This window comes from Somniosus microcephalus, chromosome 5, assembly GCF_052327205.1.
Source record: "Somniosus microcephalus isolate GS21.2 chromosome 5, FLI_Smic_1.0, whole genome shotgun sequence".
Classification (NCBI taxonomy): domain Eukaryota; kingdom Metazoa; phylum Chordata; class Chondrichthyes; order Squaliformes; family Somniosidae; genus Somniosus; species Somniosus microcephalus.
The window spans coordinates 69,192,315-69,208,318 of NC_140991.1; the positions used below are offsets into that span (position 1 = coordinate 69,192,315).

At 46.0% G+C, this 16,004-nt stretch overlaps 1 protein-coding gene across 2 annotated transcripts in view; it reads right to left on the reverse strand.

Annotated features, from left to right (window-relative positions):
* The window catches only part of thnsl1 (threonine synthase like 1), an 88,659-nt gene that overhangs the window by 34,872 nt on the left and 37,783 nt on the right, over positions 1-16,004 (reverse strand). Inside the window, exon 2 of one of the 2 annotated variants that reach the window (XM_085987743.1) lies at positions 3,118-3,227. The exons of the other annotated variant lie outside the window; for it this stretch is intronic. The gene's annotated coding sequence lies outside the window, so the exon portion shown is untranslated. The remainder of the gene's footprint in view (positions 1-3,117; positions 3,228-16,004) is intronic. 2 annotated transcript variants of the gene reach the window in all.

Consider the following 16,004-nt stretch of genomic DNA (forward strand, 5'->3'; position numbering starts at 1 on the left):
GCCCGAGTCCTGCGGATAGCCAGGTTGTGCAGCATGCAGCAAATGACGACGAATTGGGAGACTCGCTCCTGCGAATACTGGAGGGCTCCCCCGGAGCGATCGAGACAGCGGAACCGTTGCTTGAGGACGCCGATTGTTTGTTCTATGATGTTCCTAGTCGCTTGATGGCTCTCGTTGTATGCCTCTTCAGCAGGGGTCATGGGCGCGCGGAGCAGGGTCATGTGCCAGGTACACAAAGGATAGCCTTTGTCCCCGATAAGCCTTCCTCTTGGGGGAGGCTGTGCCTGGAACATGTCAGCCACAGTTGTCTGTCGCAGGATAAAGGCATCGTGGCTGCTGCCTGGAAAGCAGGCATTGACAGCTAGGATGCGCTGCCTATGGTCACACACCAGCTGTACGTTGAGGGAATGGTAGCCCTTCCGGTTGCGGTAATCCTCGGCATGCTCCAGAGGTGCCCACAAAGCCACATGCGTGCAGTCAATGGCGCCCTGCACCATGGGGAAGCCCGCTATTCTTGCAAATCCCACTGCACGCTGCTGCTGCTTGTCCAGGGTCATGGGGAAGGAGATGAATTGATGTCTCCTTCTGAAAAGGGCTTCGGTCACCTGGCGGATGCAGCAATGCACGGCGAACTGGGAGATGTTATCGATGTCCCCAGCAGCGGATTGGAAGGAGCCGGTGGCATAGAAGTTGAGAGCCACCGTCACCTTCACTGCCACCGACAGAGACGTCCTGCGCATCAGCTGTGGCTGCAGATCTCTCTGAAGCAGCTGGCAGATGTCTGCAACCACCTCCCTTCTGAATTGCAGCCTCCTTACACACATCGCGGCAGGCATGGTCAGATAGGAGGACTGCTGGCGGTATACCCTGGGTGGGTAAGGCCTCAGTTGGCGATGCCTGTTGCCCCCTCTGCGTCTAGCCAGGGCTGCCACTCTCTCACGGCGTCTGTAAGCCCTTCTGGCATAAGGCTGAAAGTCAGCGTTGGCACCCAATGCAGCCCCCATTATATGCTGGCAAACAATGAGCTCTCAATGAAGGCAAAGATAATTGCTAAGCTCTGGCCTGAGCCAAAAATACCTGTCCTAGTGTTGGTCCAAACCAGTAAGCTCTCCTCCTTGGTCTCTCTCCAAAAAACCGTTGCACAAGAGTGAATGCTGCAAAATGGCTGGCCTTTATAGTGCAGGGTAAGTGCCCTTTAATTAGCGCTCCCCGCGGCCCGCCTCGGCTGTGTACCGTTCCACTTCACAGTCGTTGGGGCCGCCCGGCGCACAATGGCCCGGCACGAGTGAAGTTCCGGTTCGGGGCGCACAAAGGGCGTTGCACTAGTAAATGACGTCATGATCTGCGCGCGCAGCAGGGCGCGCGCTAAGACTTTGCGCCGGCGCTAAATGTGTACTGAAGTTGGGGCGAGGCGCAGATCGCGCTGCGCCCGGGCGCTAAGCGCCTAGCGCTCGAGATCTACTCCTCCTAAGGCGCTAACAGCTGGCGCGCCCAACTGAATTTCTAGGCCATGGTGTCCATACTTAAGAAAAGACATACTTGCTCTCGAGTCAGTACAAAGAAGGTTCACTCGGTTAATTCCGGGGATGAGGGGGTGGACATATGATGAGAGGTTGAGTAGATTGGGACTCTACTCATTGGAGTTCAGAAGAATGAGAGGCGATCTTATTGAAACATATAAGATTGTGAAGGGGCTTGATCGGGTGGATGCGGTGAGGATGTTCCCAGTGATGGGTGAAACTAGAACTAGGGGGCATAATCTTAGAATAAGGGGCTGCTCTTTCAAAACTGAGATGAGGAGAAACTTCTTCACTCAGAGGGTGGTAGGTTTGTGGAATTTGCTGCCCCAGAAAGCTGTGGAAGCTACATCATTAAATAAATTTAAAACAGAAATAGACAGTTTCCTAGAAGTAAAGGGAATTAAGGGTTATGGGGAGCGGGCAAGAAATTGGACATGAGTCTAGGTTCGGAATGGTCATGGCCCTGTGGGTAGCGGAGCGGGCCCAGGGGCCGTGTAGCCTGGTTCTGCTCCTACTTCTTGTGTTCTAATTCTGTGTTAGATTTCAGGAGATGGTTTTATTCCTGTTCCTGGCTGGGGTGGAGATCACCTTTACAGGAGGTAAGTACTGTAGAAAATATAGGGACAGAGGATCTCCTGGACGAGTTTCGATTGCCTAGATGGGTCGGAGAGGAATTTCCCAGATTTTTTCTCCCAAATTGGCCATTGGGTATTTTTATCTGGTTTTTTGCCTCTCCCGGGAGATCACATGGGTTCGGGTGGAATGGAGAGTGATAGTAGATTTGAGGTTAGGATCAGATCAGCCATGATCTTATTGAATGGTGGAGCAGGCTCGAGGGGACAATTGGCCTACTCCTGCTCCTATTTCTTATGTTCTTATGTTCTCTCAGGTGAACATAAAAGATACTAAGAGCAGGGGAGTTCTCAGTTTTAGCTGTAACTTTCCTAACTTGCACAATGATTTGTGATGAAAAGCTTTTATGCCAAAAAAAAACATTTCATGGACTCCTTATAGCTTGTATAGAGAATAGCAAGAAATAAATGGTGAATAAAGGACACTAATCGCAGTTAAAAATATCTCTCCCCATTAATCCAGGCTGGGACAATTAAAACTTGTCAATTAAAATAGATTTCAAAGCCTTACAGCCATAGACTATTGGAATTGAGCCACTAGCAATCCTAAGATTAAGATTTTGAACAATAATATCATCTCGGAGACACAGAGCATGAATGGCCACCTTTTTGTCCTCTGTCCATCCTCTGAAAAATTACTAGATTGGAAAATCTGGCCTGGTTGATGCAGACTGTCTGCCTCTGGTATCATCTTACAAACAATAAGGCAACTAAATTTCCCATAGACAAGCATAGTTGTTCAAATATAATGAGCAACATCAGAGAAGAAACCCAAAATAACACTACTTGAATAGTTGTGGGTGAAGGTGTATGTCACACCTTCCTCCATACAGAAATGCAGACAGCTCCCCAGAAGCAGTCACAGCAAAATACTGGCAAGTTTTCAATTCCAAATAGAAGCATAGAAATGTACAGAAGCAGGAAAAGCTTAATCATCCACCACTTCAAATATTTTTTGAAATTACCTGTAGATTTTTCCACACCACCTGCCTCTCTGGACAGTCCATTCCACACGTTCACCAGCTGCTGCGTGAAGTAGTCTAAGCTGTCTATGCAGCTTCGCTTTGCTAGAAAACTATACAAATTAGAGACTCTTAAGATCTGAATCAAGGTAGCTCTCCAATCTGTCACAGCAGTAAAACACAGAGGGAGTTTGGCGAGAGGAAGAGAGAAGTTGTGATTGGCAATTTTGGCTAATTAAGAGTTTAAAATTCTGATATAAAATAGCAAATGGAAACACAATTAACAAACAAAAATTACTTGGGTACAAAAATAAGAGGGAGAGATTGTACAGGAAAAATGTTAAGATTTCTTTCATAAAATAATATTTTGGGATACAGTATATGCTTGGGAGGAACAGGTGACTTTGGACCAATGGTTCCCAAAGCTTTCAACCACTGGGGATTTTCCTCGCCTCATGTCCGAGTCTGTTGTAGACTAATTGATAGAGATCGATTAGTCAATAACTCCTTTGTTGTTGTATCATGTGACTACTACATGTTGTGTCAGCCATGGCTCAGTAGGTAGCACTCTCGCCTCTAAGTCAGAAGGTTGTGGGTTCAAGTCCCACTCCAGAGATTTGAGCACAGAAATCTAGGCTGACACCCCAGTGCAGTGCTAAGGGAGTGCTGCACTGTCGGAAGTGCCGTCTTTCAGATGAGACATTAAACTGAGGCCCCATCTGCTCTCTCAGGTGGACATGAAAGATCCCATGGCACTATTTTGAAGAGAAGCAGGGGAGTTATTCCCAGAGTCCTGGCTAATATTTATCCCTCAATCAACATCATTAAAAAAACTGATTATCTGGTCATTACCTTACTGCTGTTTATGGGAGCTTGCTGTGCGCAAATTGGCTGCTGCATTTCCTACATTACATCAGTGACTACACTTCAAAAAGTACTGCATTGGATGTAAAGCACTTTGGGACGTCCTGAGGTTGTGAAAGGCAAGTCTTTCTTTTCTTACTAGGATGATAGTAGATGGACCTAATGGACTGGATGGATCTTGGTCTTTTTTTCATCCAGCAATTCTAATGTTCCTGTGTTCTGTTACAAAATTGGAATGTCACTGTGAGTGTCAGTTTTGAATAAATTGATGTGTCCACCAGTCATATGATTAACATGGACCAATCGGATGCAACAATCACCACAAACAAAGCTAAGAAAATGAGCCTGCTTCTGGGCTGATGCTGGATGCAGTTGAATATTAGACCCAACATCCTTGCTACTACAGGCTACCAGCCTCACTCTCAGCATCTTTCCATTTCCCACCTGGTCCAAATGCCACCAGCTTTCCCTTTCTCAAGTCCTGCCTTCCTGTTCTTCTGCCCAAACTCAGCACTAGGCCTCTCGCTCTCCTGAATTTGCACTTTACTCTGCAGTGCTACTTCTACTCTGCTCTGCTCTGCGCATGGCCTACACCCACATCTAATAAATTGCAATTCCATAGAGTAAGTGCCCACTAAGAATTACTGGCCATTAATCTGGTTTAGATTGCCAAGTAATCACTAACAACAACTTGCATTTATATAGCACCTTTAATATAGTAAGACGTCCCAAGGTACAGGAAACTCTTGTTTAAACGGCACCTAAATATCCGGAATTCTCTATTAACCGGCAAAATTCATACTCCGAAAACACCACCTCAATAACTGGAAATGTTGCCGAGTCCGAGTCAGAATCTCCCGCGGTGGCCGAGTTAGTCAGTGGGGGTAGTTCTCCAAACTGCCACTACTCGGCTTCTTGGTGCTGTCGGAAGTCATTAAAGAGTTATGGATTACCCACAACTGGCAGTACTGTACTTAATCAAGCATCTTCCACCATCCATTTAACACAACATTCTGTAGGTGAGTACCCAATTACTGTATACTGCACATTTCTTGATTTTTTTTATTTTTGTTTGTTAAAAATAGCCTCGGTAGATAACCCTCTCCGTCATCCGGAATTTTTAATCAACCGGCAACACGCCGGTCCCGTCGGAGCCGGATACCAAAACGTTTCCTGTACTTCACAGGAACGTTATCAAACAAAATTTGACACCAAGCCACATAAGGAGATATTAGGGCAGAGAGGTAGGTTTGAAGGAATGTCTTAAAGGAGGAAAGAGGTGAAGAGGTTTAGGGATGGAATTCCATAATTTAGGACCTAGGTAGCTGAAGGCATGGCCGCCAATGGTGAAGTGATTAAAATTGGGGATGTGCAAGAGGCCAGAATTGGAGGAGCACAGATATCGCAGAGGATTGTAGGGCTGGAGGAGGTTACAAAAATAGGGAGGAGACGAGGCCATGGAGGGATTTGCTCAACATCACATTCAAGGACTTGAGAGGAAAGGGAGGTTGGAGATGGGGCGGTAGTTTGCAAGGACAGAGGGGTCAAGGGTGTTTTTTTTGAGGGCGGGTGATGACCACAGATTTGAAGGGAAGGGGGACTGTACCTGAAGGGAGAGAACCACCAATATCAGCTAACACAGGGGCTAGGAAAGGAAGTTGGGTGGTCAGCAGTTTGGCAGAAATAAGGTTGAGGGAGCAGAAAGTGGGTCTCATGGACAACATGAGCTGGAGATGGCGTGAGGGAAGATAGGAGAGAAACCAGAGAAAAGATTAGTTCAGGGCTAGGACAGGGATGAACCTTAGGGGAAGCTTGGCCCGGTAGGTGAGGGTGAGGGAGGGAAGCGGCAGGCGCAACTGAATGTATGGCCTCAATGTTAGTGACAAAGAAATCCATGAGCTCCTTGCATTTGTTATTGGAGGTGAGGTGGAGGAGGCAGGGGAGAGGGGATAAAGAAGATAGTTTGTAGTGGGAAAGAGAAGCCGGGGGTTATCTTTTCATTCCAGGATGATCCTGGAATAGTGAGCAGTTTTGGCAGAGGAGAGCAGGACCCGATGGTGCTTTATGTGGTCCAGCCAGATCTGGCAATGAATCTGGCTAACCATTATGATTGGTATAGAAAATATCCAGGAATCAAATTGAGTAAAGTAATATTTGTGGATAAATGTCCATATTTGCTAAAAATCTTCTTGACAGTGCTCACAACCATTGCCATAACAACTCTAAATGGATGACAGCAAGGTCATACAGAGTTCGTGCGGTGTCAGCCGTGTCTCAGTGGTAGCACTCTCACCTCCGAGTCGTGGGTTCAAGCCCCACTTGAGCACAAAATCTAGGCTAACACTTCAGTGAAGTACTGAAGGAGTGCTGCACTGTCAGAGGTGCTGTCTTTCGGATGGACATAAAAATCCCATGGCACTATTTCGAAGAAGAGCAGGGGAGTCCCAATAGCACAAAACTGTCCCCAGAGTGGCATTGACAATCTCACTTGGTGTGAGAAATGGAAAAATATTACTTGGTGCAGTAGGGTGTGCTCTTCTGGGTGTGGTGCTGAGGCATAATTCTGGGCAGAGTAGATGGGAGCTTTATTCTGTATCTGGCTGATACTGGGTTTGTATCCCTCACCTTCAAGAGCACAAAATTTGAGGTAAAAAAGTTGAAAGCAATAACAAGTAGTGTGAGAGCCACGGAAACAGAGTGGGGAACAAACAGAAAGAGTGAGGGAGACTGAAAGAGTCAGAGGATGAAAGACAAGTAGAGAAATAGTTGTGGGAAGAGAGAGTCACAATTGTTGCAGGAGAAGTGGAATGGAGAAAATTAGATAGAACAAAAGTAATTGCCTAAATAGGCAACACTGAAAAAAATTGGGCCGTATTTTCCGATCGGAGGCTTCCCGCACTTACCTGAGGGCTCCCGAGGTGCGTATAGTTCCGATCCTGGGCCTCTCCAACTCCAAGTGCGCAGGGCCTACGTATCCCAGAAGCGCAAGCGATTCGCAGCGTCCCTGGGATCACGTGGACCATGGGGAGCCAATCAAAGAAGGGAATCTCCCTTCATACACTTGACAGATAGACCTGTCAAATATATGAATGGAGATCACCCCAAAAACACTTTAAAACATTAAATACATTTTTTTTAAAACATCACATTTTAAAAATTAGTTAAAATTACAATAAATTAAATATTTTAAACAAAAATTTTGAAAAAAATATTTAAAGTTTTTTTACAGGGCTAAAAATAAACTTACCTTTTCTTAAAGTATTTTTAAATGATAAATCAGTAAAAAAATTATATTTTCCTTTTACTTTTTTTCAACTCTTAACCTGGTAAAAGCAGGCCTTATGCCTGCTTTTACCAGGCGTAAGATTTCTAAGGGTTTTCTGCGGGTGGAGGTTCTGCAGAAAGCGGAACTCTCCCCCCGCAGAGGCCCTTCTCCAGGGCTGGTGTCCGATTTGTCAAGAGCATTCTTCACAGATCGGAAATACGGTTTTCAGCACGTGCCTGAAACCGGCATTTCCGATGTCCCTACGAGTGCATACACAGCCCATACAAACCCGTAGGCATCGAAATATTCATGCCAATGTCTGTGACATGAATCTGGTCATTCATGTGGAAATGACTTATGAAAAAGTACTGGGCGGCCTGCTGGTGGCGCTGTCCAGGGAGAGTATAAATACTCGGGCATGGGCCCAGCTTGCTCGGAACATTCTTTAACAGGAACTAGTGAAGGACATAACTAGACTTCCATGTTGTAAAACAGTTGATTAAAGCTTTGTTTAACGCTTAGACCAAGCGCCTAGTAGTTTTCTTACGTCAGTCTGTAAAGGTACAAAAGCTACTTTGCTTTTTAATAGTTAAAATAAAAAGGGAAACATTTATAAGATTGCTATCTTGACTCCCCTGTCATTTTTGTGGAAATATTCTCACTTTGACTGTTGAACTTGTTGTGTGACATAACATTTCATTTCAACTTCAGAACACACTGAAGTCACCAAGCATCTGGTTCTAGCTACTGGTGAAAAACATAAAAGAAACAATAGGAGTGGCACTGGCATTTATTGAGAAAAACAATCCATGGCCTGTGTTAAGTCCGTGAATGATTGAGACACGGACCAGCAGGAGTGAAAACAAACAAGTCTTTACTGGTGGAAGTCAGTAGTGAAACTAAACAGAGGCTCTCTAGCGCCTTTTATACAGGGGTGGTCACTGCCGGTACTGCAGTCTGAGGCCAGTTATTCTCTTAAAGGTACATACACAACAATTCCTCCCCTTTTAGATAAACAGTACATAACATTCATTTAACAACTAAATGATAACGAATTACAATCACAATTACTGTTGCTAGATACATTGGTTAAGTTTAAGCAATTATAAGTTCAGTCTTTGAGGAGGCTTCCTGATTCTGTCTGGATAACGCCTCTTTGGGGTATCAGGTTCTTCTGGCAATGTTGCGTCGGGATCAATGTCTTTGTTTGGTTCATCTGCTTCCAATATTACCGGTTCTGCGGTAGCTGCAATTGGAACGTCAATTTCATTACCAAGTGTATCAGATCGTGGTGTGGAGTTGACGTTTTCCAGTGACTCTAGAATCTGGTCAGCATGGCGTCTTACAATGCTCTCCCCAACGTCCACGGTATACATGAGAGGTCCTTGTCGTGTACAAATCGTTCCTGGCTGCCATTTCTCAGTGCGGTAGTCCCGGGCCAAAACTGGTTGACCTATCTTAAAACTCCTGGTCAGCCTTTCATTCATATTCTGAAACTGCCTGTTCTCCACATCTCTTCGGACGTTTGGCTTAACCAAATCCAAGCGGCATCGTAGTCTTCGATTGAAGAACATCATGGCTGGAGTTTGGTTGGTAACCGCATGTGTCGCATTCCGGTAGGCAAACAAGAAGTTGTCCACCTTGTATTGTAGGGGTATATCTTCATTACACATTGCCTTGATAGCCTTCTTGAATGTTTGGACAAACCTCTCGGCCAATCCATTAGTGGCTGGATGATATGGGGCAGATGTGTAATGCTTAACGCCATTGTTCTTTAAGAACCTCCGGAACTCTTCAGACACAAACTGTGGTCCATTGTCAGAGCAAATCTGTTCAGGCAGCCCATTCCTGGCGAATATGGTTCGCAAAACTGTGATAGTTTTTTCCGTGGTGGTTGAGGACATTTTTATTACCTCTGGCCACTTGAATGTGCATCCACCGCAATTAAAAACATCGAGTCCATGAAGGGACCAGCAAAATCAATGTGCACCCGTTGCCATGGAGATGAGGGCCACTCCCATGGATGCAGAGGAGCTTGTGGTGGGGCGTTTTGGACCTTCTGGCATCCTGCACAGCTCTTGGTCATCTCTTCGATTTCTCTATCGATTCCCGGCCACCACACAAACGCTCTGGCTAAGTTCTTCATTTTTACCCCACCCAGATGACCCTCATGAAGCTCATTGAGTACTCTATCCGTCAACTTAGGTGGAATTACTACTCTGGATCCACACATCAAGGTTCCTCTGCGCACTGACAGCTGTTCTCTTCTCGGCGAGAATGCTGGCAGCAGTGGTTCGCCATGTGCTGGCCATCCCTTCACCGTTAAATCATAGACCCGTGATAGTGTCGGGTCATTCCGTTTTTCCTTTTCTATGTTTGCATTCGTCACAGGGAGACATTCGACTATGGTCGAGTGGAATAACTCCATTGGATCCACTGCAAGGTCTTCTTCTTCCACCGTCGGCAACGGTAGGCGTGACAATCCATCAGCATTTCCATGCTGTTTAGTTCCTTTGTACTCGATGTCATATTGGTGTGCCCCTAGGAAAAGGGACCATCTCTGCAGCCGTTGTGCCGTCATTATCGGTACGCACTTCTGAGGTTTGAAAATGGAGACAAGAGATTGATGATCGGTTAGTAGAGTAAATTTTTGACCGTGCAGATAGTGATTGAACTTCTTCACCCCCCACACTAGGCTGAGGGCCTCTCTGTCAATCTGGGCGTAGTTACGCTCGGCAGAAGTTAACGAGTGTGACGCAAAAGCTATCGGCCTCTCTAAACCATCAAGGAATTTATGTGACAGTACCGCCCCAATGCCGTAGGGAGACGCATCACACGCCAGCCTGATTGGCAGTGCTGGGTTGTAGTGAGCCAATACTTCCCTTGAAGTGATTAAGTCCTTACTCTTCTGAAAAGCACGCTTACAATCATCGTTCCATTTCCATGCTACCCCTGTTCGTAGCAGGGCATTCAGTGGGTGCAGAATTGTCGACAAATTCGGCAAAAACTTATGATAGTAATTCACCAACCCGAGGAATGACCTCAGTTGCGACACATTTTCAGGCGCTGGGGCCTTAACAACCGCTTCAATTTTGTCAGGGGACTTATGTAACCCCTCTTCATCAATCACGTGGCCACAATACGATATCTGTTTCTTAAAAAATTCGCACTTGGGGCGGTTGGCTCGCAGCCCATGTTCCCGTAATCTAGTGAGCACCTGTTCTAGGTTGTTAAGGTGTTCACTGTCATCTTCACCTGTTACAAGGATGTCGTCCAAGTAACACTGAGTCCCCGGAATCCCTTGCAGTACTTGTTCCATCGCTCTTTGCCATATCGCCAGAGCCGATGCTACTCCGAATACCAATCGATGATAGTGGTAAAGACCTTTGTGAGTGTTTATTGTGAGATACTTCCTAGAGGACTCTTCAACCTCCATCTGCAAATATGCTTGTGCTAGGTCAATTTTTGTAAAACGCTTCCCTCCAGACAGTGAGGCGAAGATGTCTTCTATCCTTGGAAGAGGATATTGTACTGTGTGAAGGACAGGGTTCACCGTCACCTTGAAATCCCCACAGATGCGAATCTTCCTTGGCTCTCCGGACTTATTGCTTAACGTTTTCTTCATGACAGGAACGATGGGTGTCGCCCACTCGCTCCAGTCGACTTTAGACAACACGCCCGCCTTCTCCAGATTCTCCAGCTCTGCCTCGACGGCTGGGCGAATTGCATATGGTACCGGTCTTGCTTTGAAAAACTTGGGAACTGCATTCTCTTCTATTTTTATCGAGGCGGTTACGCCTTTAAGCGTGCCCAGCTCTTGTTGAAATACCTCTTTGGCGTTAGCTAAGATTGTTGACAATCGTCCAGGAGTGATGTCTTCATCTTTTTTACCGTCCACCGTCATTGCATGAATGGAATGCCAATCTAAGTTTATCTTCCTGATCCATTCCCGTCCCAATAACGGTGGTCCACCATTTGGCAGTATGTAGAGATACAATTTCCGTATTTTCTTGCCATTGTATTCGACAGGCACCCTTATTTTTCCTCTGGGGTATACTTTTTGCCCCGTATACGTCGTCAAGACGATGGATGTCTCTCTCAAGGGTATGTGTGAAAATAGCTGCTCGTAGTCTCGTCGATTCATGACGGTTAGCGCTGATCCTGTATCCAATTCCATTTTAACTTGGGACCGTGCTATCGTGAGAGTGACCCAAATGGTTCGGTGATCCTCTTTTGCGATTACATTGTGAAGTTTGAGACAGCTTAGTCTCCTGTTTCCGGATTCACTATCGCTCATCTGGTCTTCGGAACTACTGTCCGTCATCTTTTGTACTTTCTTGTACGGTTCCTTAGTAGCCTTTTTGTTGTCGCTGGTCTTCTTCCCAGACCTGCAAACTCGTGCAATGTGTCCAACCTTCCCGCATTGTCTGCATATTTTGTCTTTGGACCAGCAGTCCTTCTGGTCATGGTTAGTTCTGCCGCAGCGATAACATTTTGCAAATCCCCGTGTCATTTCGTGGGTGCCGTATTCCTGCGGTTTTTGTTGAATTTCTGCAGCTCCCCTGGCTGCTGCTTCATACGATACTGCCACGCTGAAAGCCTTATCTAGCGTCAGCTCTTTTTCTGAGAGTAACTTCTTCTGTGTTCCTTCACTCAGGAGTCCACAGACAAATTTGTCCCGTAGGGTATCTGCCAGTCCTGCTCCGAACTGGCAGTGCTTTGATAGCTTGCGTAGCTCTGTAAGATACTCAGCATTGCTCTCATCTTTGTGCCGAGTTCTCCTGTGGAATTTAAATCTTTCTGCTATCAGCAGGGTTTAAGTGTTCCTGTAGGACAGCAACAATTTCGTTAAAACTCTTCGCCTTCGGTTTGGCTGGAGTAATCAGGTCCCGCAATAGGCCGTACGTTCTAGCGCCCATTAAGTTTAGCAACATCAATGCCTTTTTCCTCTCCGCTATTTCGTTTGCCTCGAAATATACCTCGACTCTTTCCACATACGTGGTCCAGTCCTCTAATGTATTATCAAAAGCAGTGATACAGCCAGTCTTCGGCATCTTGCAAATCTAAAATGGTGCCTCCCGCGCTTTGCCTTCTTCCCCGATTTAACAAAATGGCGCCTCCCGCGCTTTGTCTTCTTCCCCGCTGTTGTTAGCGTTGCTTTCCACGGTTTCTTGCGCGTTAAATATTGATTCTTTTTCTTTTATTATTTTCCCATCGTGGAGCGGACCCTCTGGGACACTTCCCTCCCTCTTCTTAGGTCCGAACGCTGCCCGGCTTCGAAGCACTGGCCGCGCCCCGTGTGCTCCACCCTCTCTCTCTCTTTGCTTCCCGACTCGCTGCCCGGCCCCGTTGAAAAGCCACCCGATCGAGCTTCAGCCCGCCGCAGCCCAGGAAGGATCAGAGCACTAGCTGCCACCAGCCCGATTAGCTGGGAAACCACAGACCGAGGCTCTGGACAGTCTCTCCTGCAAGTTTTTAAACCGATGATTGACGGTCGACGCCCGTTTCTCAAGTTTCAATGGACTCTATTTTTTTTTCCTTTCTTCTGGCTCCGACCTTCAACAACGTCATCTGAGGTGCTGCCGAGTTGCAGGTAAGTTCGTTTCTTACTCGTCGCCAGTGTTAAGTCCGTGAATGATTGAGACACGGACCAGCAGGAGTGAAAACAAACAAGTCTTTACTGGTGGAAGTCAGTAGTGAAACTAAACAGAGGCTCTCTAGCGCCTTTTATACAGGGGTGGTCACTGCCGGTACTGCAGTCTGAGGCCAGTTATTCTCTTAAAGGTACATACACAACAGCCTGCACTTGCCCTGCTGTTTTAGCTTGAGATCTAGCTTTTTTTTTTAATTCGTTCACAGGATGTGGGCGTCACTGGCAAGGCCAGCATTTATTGGCCATCCCTAACTGCCCTGAACTGAGTGGCTTGCTGAGCCATTTCAGAAGAGTCAACCACATTGCTGTAGGTCTGGAGTCACATGTAGATCAGACCGGGTAAGGACGGCAGATTTCCTTCCCTAAAGGACATTAGTGAACCAGATGGGTTTTTACGACAATCTGGTAGTTTCATGGTCACCATTACCGATACTAGCTTTTTATTCCAGATTTATTTAATTTATTTGATTAATTTATTTAATTAACTGAATTTAAATTGTGGTTGAATTTGAACGCATATCTCCGGATCATTAGTGCAGGCCTCTGGATTACTAGTCCAGTAACATAACCACTATGACACTGTTCCCGTGGTCATTCAGCCCCTTGAGCCTGTTCCACCATTCAATTAGATCATGGCTGATAAGAACATAAGAAATAGGAGCAGGAGTAGGCCATTCGGCCCTTGAATCCTGCTCCGCCATTCAATGAGATCATGGCTGATCTTCTGCCTCAACTCCATTCACCGGCCCTATCGCCATATCCCTTGATGCCCTTACTAGTCAGAAATTTATCGACTTCTGCTTTGAATATACCCAATGACTGAGCCTCCACAGCCCTCTGGGGTAGAGAATTCCAAAGATTCACCACCCACTGTGTGAAGAAATTTCTTCGCATCTCAGTCCTGAATGGCCTACCCTTTATCCTGAGGCTGTGGCCCCTGGTTCTAGACTCCCCATCCAAGGGAAACATTCTCCCAGCATCCACCCTATCAAGCCCTGTAATAATTTTGTATGCGTCAATGAGATCCCCTCTCATTCTTCTGAATTCAAGAAAATACAGGCCTAGTTTACTCAATCTCTTCTCATACGACAGTCCCGCCATCCCAGGGATCAATCTCGTGAACCTTCGTTGCACTCCCTCTATGGCAAGTATATCCTTCCTTAGGTAAGGAGGCCAAAACTGTACACAGTACTCCAGGTGTGGTCTCACCAAGGCCCTATATAATTGGAGTAAGACTTCTTTACTCCTGTACTCAAATCCTCTTGCAATGAAGGCCAGCATACCATTCGCCTTCCTAATGGCTTGCTGTACCTGCACATTCACTTTCAGTGACTCATGTACAAGGACACCCAGGTCCCTTTGAGCATCTGCATCCCCCAATCTTTCACCATTTAGGAAATACTCTGCCTTTCTGTTTTTTCTACCAAAGTGGATAACTTCACATTTATCCACATTATATTCCATCTACCATGTTCTCGCCCACTCACTGAGCCTGTCGAGATCCCCGAAGCCTCTTCACATCCTCTTCACAACTGACACTGACACCTAGCTTTGTATCATCAGCAAATTTGGAAATGTTACATTTAGTCCCCTCATCCAAATCATTCATATAGATTGTGAATAGCTGGGGCCCAAGCACCGATCCTTGTGGTACCCCACTAGTCACAGCCTGCCATCCTGAAAAAGACCCATTTATCCCTACTCTTTGTTTTCTGTCTGTTAACCAATTCTCAATCCATGCTAGTATATTACCCCAATTCCATGTGTCCTAATTTTGTTCACCAACCTCTTGTGTAGGACCTTATCGAAGGCCTTCTGAAAATCCAGATACACCACATCTACCGGTTCCCCTTTGTCTACTCCACTAGTTACATCCTCAAAAAACTCCAATAGGTTTGTTAAACAGGATTTCCCTTTCATAAATCCATGTTGACTCTGCCCAATCTTACAATTAGTTTCTAAGTGCCCTGTATCTTGACTCCATCTACCCGCCTATGCTACCATTCCCTTCTCTCGCATGAAGAGACAAAGGTTTATTTACACTTAACTTAAATGTCAGTCGAATTGCATCAGCAGATCGGTACAAAAATTTTAGTACTGCTTTTTAATAGTAAAAATAGAAAAAGAAACATTTATAAGATTGCTGGATTTGGTACAAAGATTTAATTCATGCCCTTGTTACATTAAGGGCTACTCTGGATGCAAGTTACATGAAACACAGCTGCCTCATTCGCACCAGCAGGATTATACATAGGCCAGTTCCCCAGTCAGTGGCTGTATGCAAGATTTAACCAGCTGCCATAGCTTAAAACTACTTGCCAATACTAATCTACTAGCCTAGAGTGTGAAGCAGTGGAGTTATGTCAGCTATCCTGGAATTGGCCATTGGCTGCACTACATCTTATTCGCTGCTATGCGAGCAATGACCTAATTCCTTTCCCTCAATCGCCAGCTGCAAATTTCAGGCTAAAAGACACCCATGGTGCACTGGTGCGACATTGGCCAGATCTATCCCTTGCCCGTTTCCTCTCCCTCCTCCGATCCTTCCATCCCAACTACTTGTTCCTTTCCACCCATCACCCTTTCCTTTATCCTCCTACTGCCTTCCTCCCCTAACTAGATCCCTCCTCAGTCACCACCCCACATTCACCAGCGGAAGATGCAGCCAGTGCCTATATCCCTCCCCCTGCCAATGACACTAGCCAGATCCCTTCTCAGCCACCACCAGAAAATGCTGTCGCCCAAGAGGACAGGAGAGGGAAGACAGAGTGAACAGTAGAAAAGAATAGAAAGAGAGAGAAAATGAAAACAGGAGAATGAACCAGAATAAAATAGAAAGGGAGAGAGAAGAGGTTGAGATGAGAAAGAGCAAGACAAATGGAAGAGGACAGAAAGAGAAGCAGCAACACAAAGATAACAGAGGCTGGCAAGAGAGAATATTTTCTGTGACATACTGTGAGCAACATCATGGGAGATCCACTAGTATACAAATAAAATGTTTCAAGGCATTAGGGTTGGGTTGCTCAGGGTTAACATCTCGTATTTTCAGCACCTGTACTTCCATCCTGACTGGAATCAGCTAACTCCGTACAAAATTATATACATGCA